The sequence below is a fragment of the Anabrus simplex genome, chromosome 2, assembly GCF_040414725.1.
Source record: "Anabrus simplex isolate iqAnaSimp1 chromosome 2, ASM4041472v1, whole genome shotgun sequence".
Classification (NCBI taxonomy): domain Eukaryota; kingdom Metazoa; phylum Arthropoda; class Insecta; order Orthoptera; family Tettigoniidae; genus Anabrus; species Anabrus simplex.
In genome coordinates, this window is record NC_090266.1 from 304348843 (window position 1) to 304367350 (window position 18508).

The 18508-nt window shown below is 39.1% G+C and overlaps 1 long non-coding RNA gene across 1 annotated transcript in view; it reads left to right on the plus strand.

Annotated features, from left to right (window-relative positions):
• LOC136862793 (uncharacterized) overlaps window positions 1–18508 on the plus strand; it is a 103861-nt gene that overhangs the window by 53851 nt on the left and 31502 nt on the right. Inside the window, exon 2 of the long non-coding RNA XR_010859064.2 lies at window positions 8221–8293. This is a non-coding gene — a long non-coding RNA (uncharacterized lncRNA). The remainder of the gene's footprint in view (window positions 1–8220; window positions 8294–18508) is intronic.

The following is an 18508-nucleotide window of genomic DNA, read 5'->3' on the forward strand; positions in this document are numbered from 1 at the left end:
TATTGGTTCCCCTGTATTTAGAATGGGTCTGCATTGCCTGTGAGTAGTACCACTATACGAGGAACACCATGAGTCTATGTTACCTGTGATTAGCACCGCTATGTGAGGAACATCATGGGATTGTGCATTGCTGTGATTAGCACCGCTATGTGAGGAACATCATGGGATTGTGCATTGCCGTGATTAGTACCACTATGCGAGGAACACCACGGGTATGCCGGCATTCGTGATTAGTACCACTGTGTGAGGTAAACCATGGGTGTGCGTTGCTTGTGAGTAGTACCATTATGTGAAGAACACTATATGTCTATGTTGCCTATGATTAGTACGATTATGTGTGAAATGCCATGGTTCTACAGTACGTGACCTGCGATTAGTACCATCATTTGAGGAATACCACGATCTTACGTTACCTCTTGATTAGTACCACTATATGCTGAACATCAAGGTTCTACTTCACAGTGCTTAGTACCATTATGAGAGGCCAGTGACCTGGATATTTGACCCCTTTGGACAACAAGCATCATCTCAGAAAGAAAAAAGAAGGCTTTGCAAATTGGATCCACTGATTGTTTTGGAGTCATGGTCATTCAGAGTATGAAATTCATTTGTATGTTTCCTCATGCATGTCTGTCAGTGGTGGAACAACCTGGTGAGAAACATTATCCAAGAAGCCTGAATGTGTCTCCACAAATGCAGCATCTTAAAAAAAAAAAAAAAAAAACCAAACTTAAGCCAAGTATCTTTTAAATGTTATTCTAATATTATTAATTCTGTAATATTGTAATGTCCACGTTTGTCGTATATCGGTTAGCACTAATAGCTGCCATCCTCGGGGGTACAAGTTCATTTTCCAAAAAGCCAGAAATTTTAGATAGGCAAGAGGGCTGGTATGTGGTTAAAACAGTACATGCAACTTACCTCCACTGACGGTGTACCTGAAAAGAGCTGCACCACCTCAGGACGAGAACACAAATTTTCTTTACCTTCTTAATTCAGGAATAACCTTGTTAGATGTATTGCACCGTTGCGTTTAAAACTATTTCCATTTCATCCTTGTTTAGTATTAAACAATGAAAATACACATATTTTAGTAAATAAGTGCAATTTCAATGCTTATCATTAAAAGGTTGTGAATAATAATACCGAGCTTGATAGCTGCAGTTGCTTAAGTGTGGCCAGTCCAGTATTCGGGCAGGAGTGGGTTCGAACCCCACTGTCGGCAGTCCTCTGACGATGGTGTTCCGTGGTTTCCCATTTTCACACCAGACAAATGCTGGGGCTGTACCTTAATTAAGGCCACAGCTACTTCCTTCCCACTCCTAGCCCTTTCCTGTCCCATTGTCACAATAAGACCTACCTGTGTCTGTGTATCAGTGCGGCGTGAAACCAATTGTAAAAAAAAAAAAAAAAAAAAAAAAATGTATATATTAATATAAACTGTTGTAGTTGGTGTATAGTGTAATCAATTTGTATTCTACATAAAATATGTCATGGAAATACTTGAGATGCACGTGGTGGCTATATATTTAATATACAGCTACCAGTTATTGTTGTACGTTTTGCAACATTACACATTTTCAACTCGCATAGAAGAACAAGTAATTAAAGCTTATTATATTGGAAATTAGATGAGTTTGCCTTCTATTATTGTATTATTATACCTTAAATTTTAGGCAGATGGGAAAGTCACTGAAGAAGTACTACAGTACTTTTGTATCTCTACATACTTATTTGTTCTTTTAATTTCTGCAGCATCTTCATCCCTAACCGTATCTCAAACAAAGCCATTGTGGTGGTGTTCACCCTGCTGGTCCCGCAGAGCATTGTAAATGAAAAGAGCACTAATTAATTGATCGAGATTCATAATATATCCAAGTTACATATGATCAGCTATGTGTAACCGTACAAAAGTACAATCCCCGATTTTATGTTAGGAAATGTTTGTGAATGACAATCTCCTGATATTAGGTTAGGAAATTTTTGTAAATAATTTGTGATATAAAGTAGTGAATATCATGTGATTTGTTAAATTTAGATATAACAACATAGTATTATAAGAAGGATTTGTAGTTGGGGAATATTGAATATGTGCTGTATAGGCCTCTCCATATAATCGTATAACTTTTAATTTGGGTAAGAGTCGGTACACATGGCCTAGCAGTGAAGATTGTGTAACCTGGGAAACTTTGACTGTATTGGGAAAGATGGTTGACATCTGTTGAAAGTGTTGCAACACGTTGCTTGAAAACTCGGGGTACAGCTGGGAAGTGTATGCTGAAGATTGTTATTCATCAATGTGGATGAATGGGAGTATTCGCTCATTTGTGTATCGGCCGCTTGGTAACCATTCCAAAAGCTCTGTTTTGAACGTGCTTGCATTGACTGAGTGACGCTTGAAGATGTTTCAGTTAGAGTGTTGCTACCGGTGGGCTTTTGGCAGATGTTACGCCACGTGGAGCAAGCCTATATATATATATGCATATGCGTCGAGTTGACTGTTATTCATGGAGCCATTATTGTAGCTAGTGAGTGCATTATCCATTACGGAGTGAGTAGTGTTGAAGAAAACTGGATTGTGGAGTCATCACTGTACCATTACCAAGAATACTAGGAAGGCGAGTTGGCCGTGCGGTTAGGGGCGCGCTGCTGTGAGCTTGCATCCAGGAGATAGTGTGTTCGAACCCCCATTGTCAGCAGCTCTGAAGATCGTTTTCTGTGGTTTCCCATTTTCACACCAAGCGAATTCTGGGGCTGTACCTTAATTAAGGCCACAGCCACTTTCTTCCCACTCCTAGGCCTTTCGTATCCCCCCATCGCCATAAGACCTATCTGTGTCGGTGCGACATAAAACAAATTGTAATATAACGAGATTATGACAAGTAATTCCCGGTGTGTATTCTGCGGAAGACGCTACATAGTGTTAATTTGTCAATCATACTATTGTATGCCAGTATTCCTCTCTGACATAATGTACAGTGTGTGAGGTTGTTTATATGTGTAATTTGGAGGTAATGTATTGTTTTGCACAGAATTGATTGTGGCTAGATGAATCCATAGGCCAGGTTCTTATTACTTGCTCATTCTTTGACTAATACTACATGGTTATCATTATTTATTAATTCCACAGTAGCCATTTTACACTGTGAAAGTGTATGCTTAATTAACAGAGTATAGTGAGGTGACCGCGATTGTAATTTTTTTTTTTTTTTTTTTTTTTGGCAGTTATAACGCATGGATGGTTCATGTTTGTGGGTTACTGTAGTCATGTCCTAGTTCGTGAACCATGGGCAACGGCTGAGTGGCCTAGTAAGTGGTTCTGAGAGTCGGGATACCAGTTGCTATAGAATGGGAGTGGGCATCTCGGTCATATTCTGAGTCCTGGCCCTCCTTGTGCTCAGGCGGCTAGGACTATACAATTCACCGGTGGTCCTTAACCAGTTAGAGGAGAGATCCTCACTTGGACTCTGTGTAAGTAGGGTAGCTTCCTGCTTCATGAATTTACCGAGCTCAGAACATTTTAAGCAAGCCTCGGACCTATGGGAGTAACGGAGTCCCACTCCCATTTGACAGGCGAGGGACTCCTTGGAAACAACTTGGCGAACGAAAATGGAATTCGATGGGGAGCTATCAATATTAATGGGGCTTATGGAAGAAAGAAGGTAGAACTGGCTGAGTTAGCAAAGAGGATGCATCTGGATGTGCTTGGAGTAAGTGATATTCGGGTAAGGGGAGATAATGAGGAAGAGATAGGAGATTATAAAGTGTACTTGACGGGTGTTAGAAAGGGAAGGGTAGAGTCTGGGGTAGGGCTCTTCATCAGGAATACCATTGCACGCAACGTAGTTTCTGTTAGGCACGTAAATGAGTGAATGATGTGGGTAGATTTGTCAGTTGGACAAATTAGGACTAGAATTGTCTCCGTGTATTCACCATGTGAGGGCGCAGATGAGGATAAACTTGACAAGTTTTATGAAGCATTGAGTGACATCGTGGTCAGGGTCAACAGCAAGGATAGAATAGTGCTAATGGGTGATTTCAATGCAAGAGTTGGGAATAGAACTGAAGGATACGAAAGGGTGATTGGTAAATGTGGGGAAGATATGGAAGCTAATGGGAATGGGAAGCGTTTGCTGGACTTCTGTGCTAGTATGGGTTTGGCTGTTACGAATACATTCTTCAAGCATAAGGCTATTCACCGCTACACATGGGAGGCTAGGGGTACCAGATCCATAATAGACTATATCTTAACTGACTTTGAATTCAGGAAATCTGTTAGGAATGTATGAGTGTTTTGTGGATTTTTCGATGATACAGACCACTATCTGATCTGTAGTGAACTAAGTATCTCTAGTCCTAGGGTAGAGAAAGTGAAATCTGTTTGCAAACGAATAAGGGTAGAAAATCTCCAGGATGAGGAAATTAGACAGAAGTATATGGATATGATTAGTGAGAAGTTTCGAACAGTAGACAGTAAGCAGGTTCAGGATATACAAAGTGAATGGGTGGCATACAAGGATGCTGTAGTAGAAACAGCAAGGGAATGCCTAAGAACAACTCTGTGTAAAGATGGGAAAAGGCGAACATCATGGTGGAATGATGAAGTGAGAGCAGCTTGTAAACGTAAAAAGAAGGCTTATCAGAAATGGCTCCAAACAAGGGCCGAGGCAGACAGGGATTTGTACGTAGATGAAAGAAACAGAGCGAAACAAATAGTTGTTGAATCCAAAAAGAAGTTTGCTGGTACAAACAGGTGGGAACAATGGCAGGAGGGTACTCGGAATGAGGAGATAAAGGCTAATTTTGGAATGAACTCGATGGATGAAGCTGTACGCATAAACCGGCTTCGGTGGTGGGGTCATGTGAGGCGAATGGAGCAGGATGGGTTACCTAGGAGAATAATGGACTCTGCTATGGAGGGTAAGAGAAGTATAGGGAGACCAAGATGACGATGTTTAGACTCGGTTTCTAACGATTTAAAGATAAGAGGTATAGAACTAAATGAGGCCACAACACTAGTTGCAAATCGAGGATTGTGGTGACGTTTAGTAAATTTACAGTGGCTTGCAGACTGAACGCTGAAAGTCATAACAGTCTATAATGTATGTATGTATGTATGTATGTGTGTATGTATGTATAACGCATGGCAAATTGATTCCATGGTGATGGTGCTATTTTGTTCTTGTAAATAAGATTAAAAACGGGCGGTCGTCTTACATGTATGAAACTATCAATTTGATTGAAAGTTAGAACATTTTCATTCTACTGTAATCATCAATTTGAAGCGTGGCCTTCAGAACTATGTACGTTTGTAAATAGTAGATTTTGTTTGTGGATGTTCAGTTTTGTTAGTGGCAAAACTAGTTGGACTCATCACATGATAATTATTGTTGGTGGATTTTTTGTTTTGTTTTATATTGTTTCAGGAGTATTTTCCTAGTAGTGTAGCGTATGTTAATATTTTATTGGTGGAGTAAGAAAAACCCTGGCATACTATCCAAATTCATTTCCACAGTTAAATAGTAGCAGGTAAGGTAATGAAGCAAGTTTTGGAGCCTCGTCAGTCTGATGACCGTCGACTTGGGAGGAGGAGGGTGTTTTATTGTTTGATTTTGCCAAGTAGTTGACGGTACGAGCAGCAAAATCAAATTATTTTGAACGCTGTGCTTTGCTCTCTCCTTGTAATAAAAGTGATGTTCAGATCTCTACTGCGCTATGCACGCTCCCACTTTCAGTATTGAGTTTGAGTTTGCTGCTTTACTTACCGCTGTGCTCTCTGTTTTGCTCCCTGCTCCACTATGTTTTCAGTCTAAGGGAGACTGATAGCAGAATGGCATCCCCCTCCTAAAGGAGCTAAACTTGGTATTCGAAAAAAAAAAAAAAAAAAAAAGAAAAAGAAACTTTGTCCCTTTACTTTTGCATACCAGAGTACGTAATGGTCAGTTGTGGTGACGTGGATGTCTTAATAATACTTATCGCTGAGAATATCAACCAAATGTATGGTTCTAAATTTCTATCAATCTGAAAACGTTTGGAAACCAGTATAATTGCTGCTAAACTTCACTTAGTGTGAGCAGCAAATTTCAAATGTTACATTTCAAATGTTACATTGTTGAGATACATTAGAGTCATGGAAAGTTGACTCTAGGAAACTTGATATTCCATAAAACTGAACATCTGTAAAAGATTTGGGTTTTTTTTTCCTATAGCTGTTAAATCATGAAATAATCTTATTTCTGTGCTTGCACTGGTCGAGCAGTATGACCAGGGGCAGTAATTTTTGTAACTTATTTTAATACATATTATTATTCTTGGTGACTTGTACCCTCAGGTAGCAGTTTTTAAATACGGAATAACTTGCATCAGTTACTCGTCACTCATTACATTCCTTTCTATGTTTGTGGGTGGTTATATGCGACAGGCTTTTCCAAAAAATGAATAGTAAAGGTGCAGTACCTGTATGAATTTCTTTCCCTTAAACTTTCTGTGGTTTGGATCTGCCATTTCTAAGTGATTTGTTGTGTGGCAAGGTTTTAAGGTTGAGTGCTATGTTGTTTTACTGGTGGAAACTTTGAGTGACAAGAAGTAACAAACAAATGTTCAGTGTGAAAATGAAACTGGATGAGTTAAAATTTGACATACATATTTTTTTAGATAAATTGCCTTAGATTTAGTTTTATATCATCTTCTTTCAGCCTCTTTGTTGATAGGTTTCCATATTTTAATATATAGAAATGAGTTTCATATGACATTTTCACGTGTCCATAAAACTAAACATTTTTGTTACTTAACATCCTCTCAGTCCACATGAGGGGGAGTTTGTGAAACTCTACTGTATATCCCATTGCAGCTATTCTGAGTGTGGTCTGTCTCACATTTGCCCACTACTTATACGAGACAAGTCTTATTTCCAGTACCAAGATTCTCTTCCAAATTTCACACTAAGATGAATTACTCAGAATAGACAACACAAGTCATTGGACAATGTTCACTCCAGTGGCGGCGCGTGGATGAAACGTCTGGGGGTTCACTGTTGTGGAAAATAACGTGTTCAGATTAATATTGTTACTTGATGTTTACATAGATGTAAAATAGTGACATTGCTTGATTAGAAACGCGACTTTGCTTTGCAGAGACACGAATTCAGCTCGAAGAAGTTATCAAAACAATGAAGAATGAAAGACAGAGAATATGAGGTGCAATTACTTTAAGCTGATCCAGTTTCCCCTCATTTTGAAGACGTTGCTTACGTAGGAATAACTTCTTCAAGAACATGTTAGGCAGACTACTGTTAATTATGTGTTGACGTATTTTGCTGTTTACTTTTCATAAAGCACATATTACTAATGAAAAGTTTCATTTAATTACATAAACTTAGGTTACGTACGCTTATTGATGCTATACAAACCGTAGTTAGCAAAATATTCTGGCCCATTGCAGTTAATTACATCAGAATGGCAAAATCGCCAAATTAAAATCCCTTCAAAACCTACCATGTACGGCAAATTTTAACCGCACGCTCTGACAATGCTTCGGCTAATTTCGGGACTGCTCGATGTAACTCGTGTCTATCGCTGGTCCAGTTGCCAGCGATTCCTGGGCTATGTTTTCGCTGCTTCTCATAACCCCTCGCCTTGCGCACCCTCCTTACGTCTCACGACCCCGCGCGTTCAGTCCTGAAATTGAACCTATTTGCTGGTTACGGAGAGCAACCGAGTGTTCATGTCAAAAATACCGCTACGCGCGCTGATATACGGAGCAAATTTAAGGAATAGGCTCTGATAAACCATTTTACCTAGACTTATGCATTTCTAGGGGGTTCACTGAACCACTGAACATATAGAACGCGCCGCCACTGGTTCACTCTTAACAAGATTATGAATTCACCATCCCTGTCCTCTAAACAAGCAGTGGAAATGATAATGGCTACAACTTTGAAGAGAAATAGTTTTGAGCAAACGTTTGTGCTAACAAATTGGTAGATTGGAAATTTAATTATATTGCATTATTTTATGAATGACTGTTGTACTCCTGCCTTAGTGCTGACCATAATTAAAAAGATTCTTGAAAGTTACTGACTGAATTAACTGAGAATAATTTTACTGTATAAATTGATTTATTTCAGTTTAGAAAAAATATTTGGTAAGTTCTTCTTACTCAGTTGTTTGCACTAATGCAAACTGTCTATTAAATGATGTATGCAACTCTTCTTCATTGCAGAAAAATGGAGTTGGTTGAAGAAGTAATGTGCCCATTCTCTTATGTATGGGGTTTGAAAGAAGTTTGCTGTGAGGTGAGTGGTTGTTCTAATGAGAAGTAACAAGTTGTTTCTGAAAAGTTCATTTATCATTGTTGCTGTGTATAAAATTGACAAATAATGCAGGAAAAAGAAAGCATTATTACACAATATGCTCATGTTTGAGAAAGGATGTACTGTATACATTTACAATTGATGACTTATGTCTTGCACACCTGTTTCTTTGGTCAAATCTACCATTCATCTGAGTTGTAATGGTATGATTAAGAATAAGATGACAATTTTTTTTTTCTTAAATCCCTTACAAGACATTTTTCTAGACTTACTGCCTCCTTGTTATGAAGGCCTTTTTAACATGGGAGAAGACTCTCTCTCTTGGTATCATAAACGACCGAGTTGTATGTTGCACTAATTTGATCCTGTTCACTGTCTGAAATAACTCTCTCCCGGGAGACTTGGGTATTCTGGCAGTCACTACAGAATAGAATGATGGAATAGTCACTAACATGACCTCAAAATGTATATTTTTTAATTAAAGAATTTTGCCAATTACAGACCAGTTTCCTTTTCTTCCCAGAACTTCTTCATACGTCGGCTGATCACCTACCTTTGTTCCTTTGATAACACTCTCAGAGTTTGATGTTGAAGTTGCAAAAGCAAAAAATTCGCCGAAGTGATCTGTCGCCGGAATACCACCCTGTTATTTATTGAGTCATCTGCGATCTTCAGTCTTTGTAGATCCCATCGTATCTCTTCCAGCCAACCGGTGGTGTGTTTTAATTTGGAGGTATAAAAAAATATCTTCTCAGTTAGCCTATCATTGTTAATTCTGTGAAAGTGACCCTAAAATTGTAGCCTTCGTCTTTTAATTGTGCCTGTAATTTTCTCCATATTGTGGTAGATGTCTCCATGTTTTCTTTTGATCCAAATATCTTTATTCTTTTAGGATCCCAAAATTTTCCAAAGTATTTTCCTTTCTTTCTTTTCCAGTTCTGTTGTTCACCTCTTTTGTTCAGCATTAAACATGCTGATCCATATAATACCTCTGGCATAATTACAGTTGTGTAGTGCCTGAGTTTTGCCCAGAACAGTAGTGAACATTTGTTGTAACAGTGTTGTGTGAGTTTTATCAGCCATGTCCTTCTCCTTCACTCTCTCTTTGCAGGTTGTGTTATCAACTCTTTGAATATGTACATGTTGTGTTGCTAGGTAATTTTCTCTATTATGTCTATGTTCAGTGTATTTAGCTTTTTCATATGAAATGGGTATGTCATGTACTGTAGAGTCTCCATCATTATTTGTGCTTGTGATTTGTTTTCTGAAATTTCTGCTATATCATCAGGAAAGGAAAGACATTTCACCCCGATCTTCCTTTCCCTTGGCCCAAATGGATTCTTTGAATTTTTTTTCTTGTAATCTAATTTCGTATTCCCTCATGATTTTGTTTAATACAAATTCAAGAGAATTGGTGCAAGTAAATCACCTTGTTGAAATGCAACCTTGATTTCGAAGGGTCTGAAAGTTCATTTAGGAACTTAACTCTTGAGGGTGTATCTCTAAGTGTTTGCTCAACCAGTTTTCTACCTAATTCTGCTTGAGTTAGGAATACGGACTGCCTATCTAGTGAATCATAAGCCTTTTTGAAATCCATGAAAGAGACAACTGTGTTGAAGTTATGTAATGTTCTGATTCTAAGGATTGTTTTGAGATCAAATATCTGCTCTGGATAAGATCAGCCTTTTCAAAATCCAGTTTGGTACTCACCGATCGTGTGTTCTGCTTGTTCTTCTAGATTGTTTAACAACACTTTAGAAAGAATTTTGTAAGCTATTGGCTGTAAGGAAATACAGTGAAACCTCGTTAATACATTTCTGCAGGGGACGACGAAAAAAATTGTGTTAAATGGGGAAACTTACTGTTGAATATCCCATTAAAACTATACAACAGGGGAATGGTATCACTTTACACATTAGTACATTTTACATTGTGTGAGTAGTGTTTCAGGAGATAAAGGAGAGCACTAAAAAGTGTGAAAAAGTCAAGAGAACAAACATCAGTAATTCTCTACAGGAGCCTGTTAAAGTAACAAGAGACTATTAAAAGATGTGAAAAACATGGAAGAACAGAAATGACATTTGTTTGCTGCAGTACCTACGTATTATAACAGATCATTTGTTCCTAAAACAATTGTATAATGATTTTTTAGTTGAAGCTTTAGGTTTCTGACCAGTGGGTAATTAAACACTGTTTTCTGGTCACTTTGTTCGAGCTTAAATTTCTCGCGAAGTTATACTCGCCATACGTGATTAAGCGCCTTCAGCCGCCATCTTGAACATGAAACTTCGGCAGTACTCGGCATTGGTTTGGTCAGACTTGCCGGTGAATAATAAAAACATGCCAACTGTCAAACTAGCAGTTTGTATTTTTGTATGAATGGTACACCGCTTTACTATTGCCTGCATCTTTTCATAACTTTTAAATGGGATGGGCCTACAGTATATGGAAGCCTTATTACTTAACGGCACCCACAGACGACTATAGACTTTTTTTAACTTTAGTCGTACCACACTGATTTAAATCATCTTATCACAAGAACAGTTATTGGCATTACCTTCAATTTATTGTGTTGAGTTGTAGAAAGAAGTGAAGTGATTATTTGTCACGTGACAGCCTACTTACAGACTAATAGGATAATCATGAGAAGTTCAGTAGCACTGTACGTATGGTATCTGTCTTGTGATAGCCTAGCTATGGATAAAAAAAGGGTTGTGAAACCACTCACTAATGAAGAAAAAATTAAAATCCTCCAGGAAGTAGATAGGAATCCACATCTTAGGTGCGTAGAGTTGGTGTGAACATTAAAACTAGCACCTTCTACTTGGAACACTATTGCGGGTAACCAAGATAAAATTGAAAATGCGTATAAGCAAAATAGGAACGGAAAAAAGAAAACAAGTGCGCGAAGGAAAGTTTCTGAAGTTGGAAAGAATGATTTTGAATAAATAAATTTCTAACTTCTGATTGGAATGCGAAATAGGCTACAAGCACAATCAAGCACACTGGGTTATTCAAGAACCTCACTGACAACAAAGACCTTTTCATAGAACAAAAAATAAACCACTTTTCCCTTTGAGAAAATCAAATGATCATAGATGTCTCTCGGTCATGACCATCCACCAATGGCTGCACGGTTGCTAGAGTTACACTTCTGTTACACATTTTGTGGGGGTAACTTCTGTGACTCATAATTTCGGATGACTCCCAGCCATAAGCCATATATGTCAACAGGACAGCTTTGAAAAAAACTGAATTATTGTGCCAATCAGTGACGCAAAACTCAACTTCACCGAAGCTAACAGCTTGCTCCTCGAAGGTGCAATATACTCCATGTTCGAGAATTCAAGGTCATTTCCTCTTATTGCACAACATTCTCCAACCGACCCATGGCGAGGGCTTTTTTCTCTGTTGGAAATCACATTCCATACACAAGAGATGACAAAGGACATTTTCAGGTCTGGGGAATATATGATCTACCAAGAGGTGAAGGCAAAAAATCATGATGTGTTAAGTGAGGTATTTTTTTATACAGATTTAATACGATGGGCATCAGGACTTCAAATTTACGACATGCTAAGCGGAAAAATGTGTTAATGAGGAACGTACTAACGAGGGTTCACTGTACCTCTTTAATTGTTGGGGTTTGTGTTATCCCCTTTCTTGTGCAGGAGGTGGATTATGGTCTGTTTCCAGTCATGTGGTATTGTTCCTTTTTCCCAGCAATCTGTGATGACCTTATATAAAGATTCAGCTGCCAATTTACCACTGAGTTTCAACATTTCTCTTTGTATCCCATTTTCACCAGGTGTCTTATTATTTTTATGATGGTTGATATATTGCTGTGTCTGCTGTGCACATGTTGTTTCTGACAGAGGGTTCTCTTCTTGTGGTGATGTAAAATGTAGTCTTTTGAAAGCTTCTTCACAATTAAGGAGTTCCTCCTTAAATTGAAGGTTCAGCGGTTTATAAACTTGTATTTCTTCCCAAAATACTTCGTAGAATTCTCTAGTATTGTTCTTTTTAAATTTATCTTATTTCTTCTATCACTTCTTATCATAATTACATTTATCTATCTGAATGATTTCGTATGTTTGTTTTCTGATCTCTACTAAATTAGTTCAGTCATCTGCTTTTTTTTGGGGTCAAATTCCTATCGTTCTCAGTGTGATTTTATCTGGTTTAAATAAATATCACATGGGATACATTCACTTCCTTGCGTAAAACCACTTTATTGTCCCTAAGTCTATTCCTTAACAATATACAGTTATGCACAATTATAAGCAACACCACAACACTTAAGAAAGGAATACACTGAAGCAATTCACTGTGGATTCTGACAAGTACAGATATCAACAAGTCCTCACACTGACTTGCTCACTGTAAAACACGCTCTGGCCTCTCGGTCTGTCAGCATTCAACAAACAGTTTAGAAATATCGACTTCTGGAAATGTTCTTGCAATGGAACACACCCGTACAACTGTTGACTGGCCAGTCGAGTGCAGTAGATAAAACTCAGTGTTCGATTACACAGTACAAACACACATAAAGAGATCTATAACATTTGTAAAGCTTCCTCATGTATCTGGATAATAAAACATCATGGTAAGTTTCCAGAAACCCCCATATGTATCAAAATTATACCAGAATACACCTAATATACGAATATCCTGTACATTCCTTACTCTAGGTCGTAAATTCCATCTAGGTGTTCTTATATCTTAGTCCTCACTGTTTAACTACACAGGCCGGGCTGAGTGGCTCAGACGGTTGAGGCGCTGGCCTTCTGACCCCAACTTGGCAGGTTCGATCCTGGCTCAGTCCGGTGGTATTTGAAGGTGCTCAAATACATCAGCCTCGTGTCAGTACATTTACTGGCACGTAAAAGAACTTCTGCGGGACTAAATTCCGGCACCTCGGCATCTCCGAAAAACCGTAAAAGTAGTTAGTGGGACGTAAAGCAAATAACATTATTATTAGTTTAACTACACACAGACTCCCTCAGTCACACAGTCCCCTTGTTGGGAAGGAAGGAAGGAAGGAAGGAAGGAAGGAAGGAAGGAAGGAGCTGTCACAGTCCACAGTTCGATTGACGGCCACCACCCTCCCATGGGGGATCCACTGGGTCCTGTCAATGGTGTCTTCGTTCACTTTGGCTATGATCCTCAGGTCCTTATGTGGCAGTCGAAGCTTCACTGGCTTTCCCCTCATTTGCAACTTTGTGTTCTCTCAGGGCCCACTGGTCTGCTGGTGTGATGCATGAGAATGGCTTGCATATCTCGGACTTTGCCCTGTTGAGTTTCCTCTATTTTCCGGGGTGCTGAACTCGATGTTCTTACTGGCATGTAGCTTCTTGCCAGGAGAAATGTCCTGGTAAGGCGGCACCCTCATTTGTTGGTTGTCGGTTCGGACCCTATTGGTTCTCTGTCTCCAAGAGAGGGTCCCACTAGCCGGTGTCATTGCTATCGCTGCCTCCATCTCCTGGGACATCATCTGAGCCTTCTTGTAGATCTGCTTCACGCCGAACATCCTCCCTGGATGGATCTTGGAGCTGCGAAGCTTACTGCACCTGTCGGCTGCCTTGCGCTTCATGTCATACTGGTACAGTCCTTCCCAGTCGTGTCGCCTGGTCGCTCAGTCTCAGCGTCAATTAGCTGCAGCGTTTTACCGGCGCGCTGAATCCTCTCCTGTAGCTGGACTCGGTAGTCGACCCTTGGTTGGTGGACATTGTCGCACTCGTTGAATTCTCCCATAACCTCCTCGCCGATCAAACACAGCTGGGGGCCACATCGTACTTCCACCTCCTGTCCACGTAGTCCAGCGATCGGGTATTCGGCTCCCTCTTCTGACGTCGATCCGGTCTCAAACTGGGCCTGGCATGTTCCCCAGGAAGTGATCCCGTCGTCCTGTTGGGTTGCCACCTTCACAAAACCAGAGCCTCCATCACTGTTTGTAGGCTTCACTCATGTCTCCACAGCCGTCGTACCTTCACACAGGGTCCGCTTGGCCTCGAACTACGGACTTCACAACTGTGAGCATCACTTCGGACCTTTTCCCGTCCGGTTCGTTGTCATCCTGCACATCAGTGATCACCTCGGTTTTGAGAGAGCTTACTTCGTTTTCCACAGACTGGGCCTCAATTACTCCGTTGTGTTCCTCGAGTTTCTCGGATTGGGCCTGAATCGAGGAAGTTAACTGTTCTAACATAGCTCCTAATCAATCTATCTTCATTTTGATGTAACCACGAAGATGCACACACGAAATGCTGTTATTTGTGTACACTGTTTTATTTACAAGTTATTTACACATATTCTACACAACTAATAAACTGCCATCATAAACAAAACACTACTATGAAGAATAAGAAGACTGGAGACGGCAACTCTTGCATGTCGGCCAACTACCATCGTAACAAATTCACATATTCGATTAATGATTTGCACTCATCACTCTCACTAAATCAACTCCAACTACTACGAAGAATAAGAATAAGACTGCTCCATTAGCATGTCACAACACGAGTTCACGACTTCCATACAAGTCTCATTAAAATAACTCAGATCTACCGTCAAGACTGCCGCTTAATATACATTGCCTGGCCAGGCTTCTAGAAGAATATGACACAACATCTTTTCCAGTAATTTCGAGAGTCTCCAATAACCTGTTTACAATGAATGGATTCTTCTATAACTTTCTAGTGCCAAAGATACGTTGTTCTGGATATTACAGTGTCTTGCACAATATTGCATTGGATTTATACATCATATATACAGGCAATATTAAGTTATATACTATTAATTACATGTTCTTACATTAAATAAACTCATCAGTATTCGGGAGATAGTAGGTTCGAACCCCACTGTCGGCAGCCCTGAAAATGGTTTTCCGTGGTTTCCCATTTTCACACCAGGCAAATGCTGGGGCTGTACCTTAATTAAGGCCACGGCCGCTTCCTTCCAACTCCTAGGCCTTCCTATCCCATCGTCGCCATAAGACCTATCTGTGTCGGTGCGACGTAAAGCAACTAGCAAAAAAAATATAAAAAAATAAACTCGTATTAACATACATGGCATAACCTCACAAATAATACAATCGTCTGTACCTAACTATGTCAATAATAATAATAATAATAATAATAATAATAATAATAATAATAGATGTAAACAACTTCATAGCTACAGCAGAAGTAAGGAGGACATAAAATGCAGACTAGTACAAGCAAGGAAGAGCTTTCTTAAGAAAAGAAATTTGCTCACTTCAAACATTGATATCGGAATTAGAAAGATATTTTTGAAGACTTTTGTGTGGAGCATGGCATTGTATGGAAGTGAAACATGGACGATAACTAGCTCAGAAAGAAAGAGAATAGAAGCTTTTGAAATGTGGTGTTACAGAAGAATGCTGAAGGTGAGATGGATAGATCGAATCACGAATGAAGAGATACTGAATCGAATTGGTGAGAGGAGATCGATTTGGCTACATTTGACGAGAAGAAGAGATAGAATGATAGGACACATCTTAAGACACCCAGGACTTGTTCAGTTAGTTTTTGAAGGAAGTGTAGGTGGCAAGAACGGTAGGGGTAGACCAAGGTATGAATATGACAAACAGATTAGAGCAGATGTAGGATGCAATAGTTACGTAGAAATGAAAAGGTTAGCACAGGATAGGGTGGCATGGAGAGCTGCATCAAACCAGTCTATGGACTGATGACTCAAACAACACAACAACAGCTACACCTCACAAGTCATAATAAATCATTGCCATCGAGCTCGATATTTCCATTATTTACCCATGGGTTAGAGAATTGTTTCCAAGTTATACTAGTCCATTACACTTGCATCAATTTTGAAGTCCAAAAGTGCTGTCACGGTCACCAGTTATCATTCCCAATGGAATACTATTTGGTGCAAATATCACACAAGATACGTTCACATCCTTGCATAAAACCACTTCATTGTAATTCTATTCCTTAACAGCACACAATTATACACAGTTATAAGCAACACCAAAACACTTAAGAAAGGAATGCACTGAAGCAGTTTACAAGTACAGACATCAACAAGTCCTCACACTGATCATTCACTTCACCACTACATAATCGATTCTGTTTGTAATGAATGGATTTTTCTATAACTTTCTAGTGCCAAAGATACTTTGTTCTGGATATTACAGTGTCTTGCATAATATTGCATTGGATTTATACATCACATATACAGGCAATATTAAGTTATATACTATTAATTACATGTTCTTACATTAAATAAACTCATATTAACATACATGGCATAACCTCACAAGTACCCTCCCCTCTGACTCGCTCACTGTAACCCGCTCTGGCCTTGTAATCGTACAGAATTCCAACCCCATGTGAAGTCAATTTTTGTATTTATGGGAATATTTATGCCAAGTTATAGGTTATGTATCTATTTATGTATTGTAAGCATCATTTATTTCATTGTAGGAATACTGTAGGTATTTATTAAGGTAACATAAACATTATTTAGTCATTGTAAGAACTGTGTGTTAAACTGGTGGCGTTCTGTGGCACCAAAAGTTGGTTAAGCAAGAGAACTAAATATAGCAAAATTTGTGTAAGGAGTTGGTTTGCCCAACATGATATATGACTTTCAGCAGTTTTCAAGGCATCAGTATGCCAATGTTGAGCGTCACAATTTTGAAAACAGTGTGCCACATGTGACAGAAAGTGAAGATGGTGATTAGCTAGGACAGAGTAAACCATGTTACTAGGAGAGTTTATTTTATGGCTGGTTTGCTGGAAGTTTGGTATTAGTGGTCTTGACTAGTGGAAATGTTGTGATTGGCTGGTTGTCCCATTTGAAGTATGCAACATTCTGTCCTATTGAATGCTAGTATCTGTGTCTTGGAGAATTGTTCCTCATCTTGTCTCTGGACGTCTGGTTGGAGCATTTGACAGCCTTAGATATCATTACATGTTATATAGAAGTCTGTTATGAAGTTGTAAGCCATTAGACTTAGCTGAATATAATATGAGTATGGTTTCACTGTGAAAACAGATCATGAACTTGTCAGGAAAGTTATCGGCAAGTTTTTGCGAGTTATGGTGGTATTTAACCTCAACTCCGAGATGGTGTAGAAGGTTACGCGGCTGAGGTTCGTGATCCGGGTATTCAGACTTGTCAGATATATGGTAACTTATAGAAATTCATGCCAAGAAGAAGATATTGTGTAGATATATACAGTGGAGTTTAGCGTGTGTCAAGGGACGGAGAAAGTCCTAATGTAGTATTTATTTCATAGCAAGGTCATCGTACAAACTTATTTAATTCAGTAATTATGTTGTGTAATTTCAGTGCTGATTTTAATAAGAGAAAACAGTGTATTTCATATGTTGTAATTTGTGTTGTCATGTGGATGGAGGGGGGGGGGGGGGGTTGTAGTGGTATGTTATAGGTATACCAAAGTGGTTAATTTTAAGTGCGCCGGGCTGAGTGGCTCAGACGGTTGAGGCGCTGGCCTTCTGACCCCAACTTGGCAGGTTCAATCCTGGCTCAGTCTGGTGGTATTTGAAGGTGCTCAAATACGTCAGCGTGTCGGTATATTTACTGGGACATAAAAGAACTCCTGCAGGACAAAATTCCGGCACCTCGGCGTATCCGAAAACTGTAACAGAGTAGTTAGTGGGACGTAAAGCAAATAACATTAATTTTAAGTGCATATATCTTACATTGTTGTTTATGTTGTTGTGTTGTGAAGGTGGATGGTAGCCTATTGGTACGCTACAGGAATATTGAGGTGGCTAATTTTGAAAGTATATACTGTATTTACGCGAATAATACCCACATATTTAAAAAAAAAATTGAGGCGCGAAATTGGGGTGCAGGTTTTTGTGTCAATGTTGGCATTTTTTTCAAAATCAGCCTTCCTAAAGTTAGGGTGCGGGGATTTTTTGCGTAAGTACGGTATTTTTTAATTCAATGTGTGTTATTTCAGAAAAGAGTATAACCTAGCCAGTATATCCTCATACCTTTTCAGTTCAACAAGTCATCAGGTTAGGTAAGCTAGTAAGGATATCGTCAGCTTATGACCCCTCCCTGGAAGATACATTAGTCTCATGCTAAGTTCATATCATTTATCATTAAGTACATTGGCGCCCAAACAGTTTTTCTTTTTGTTGGTTGTGTTCCATAACATGGTATTAAGTAAGTGTAAAT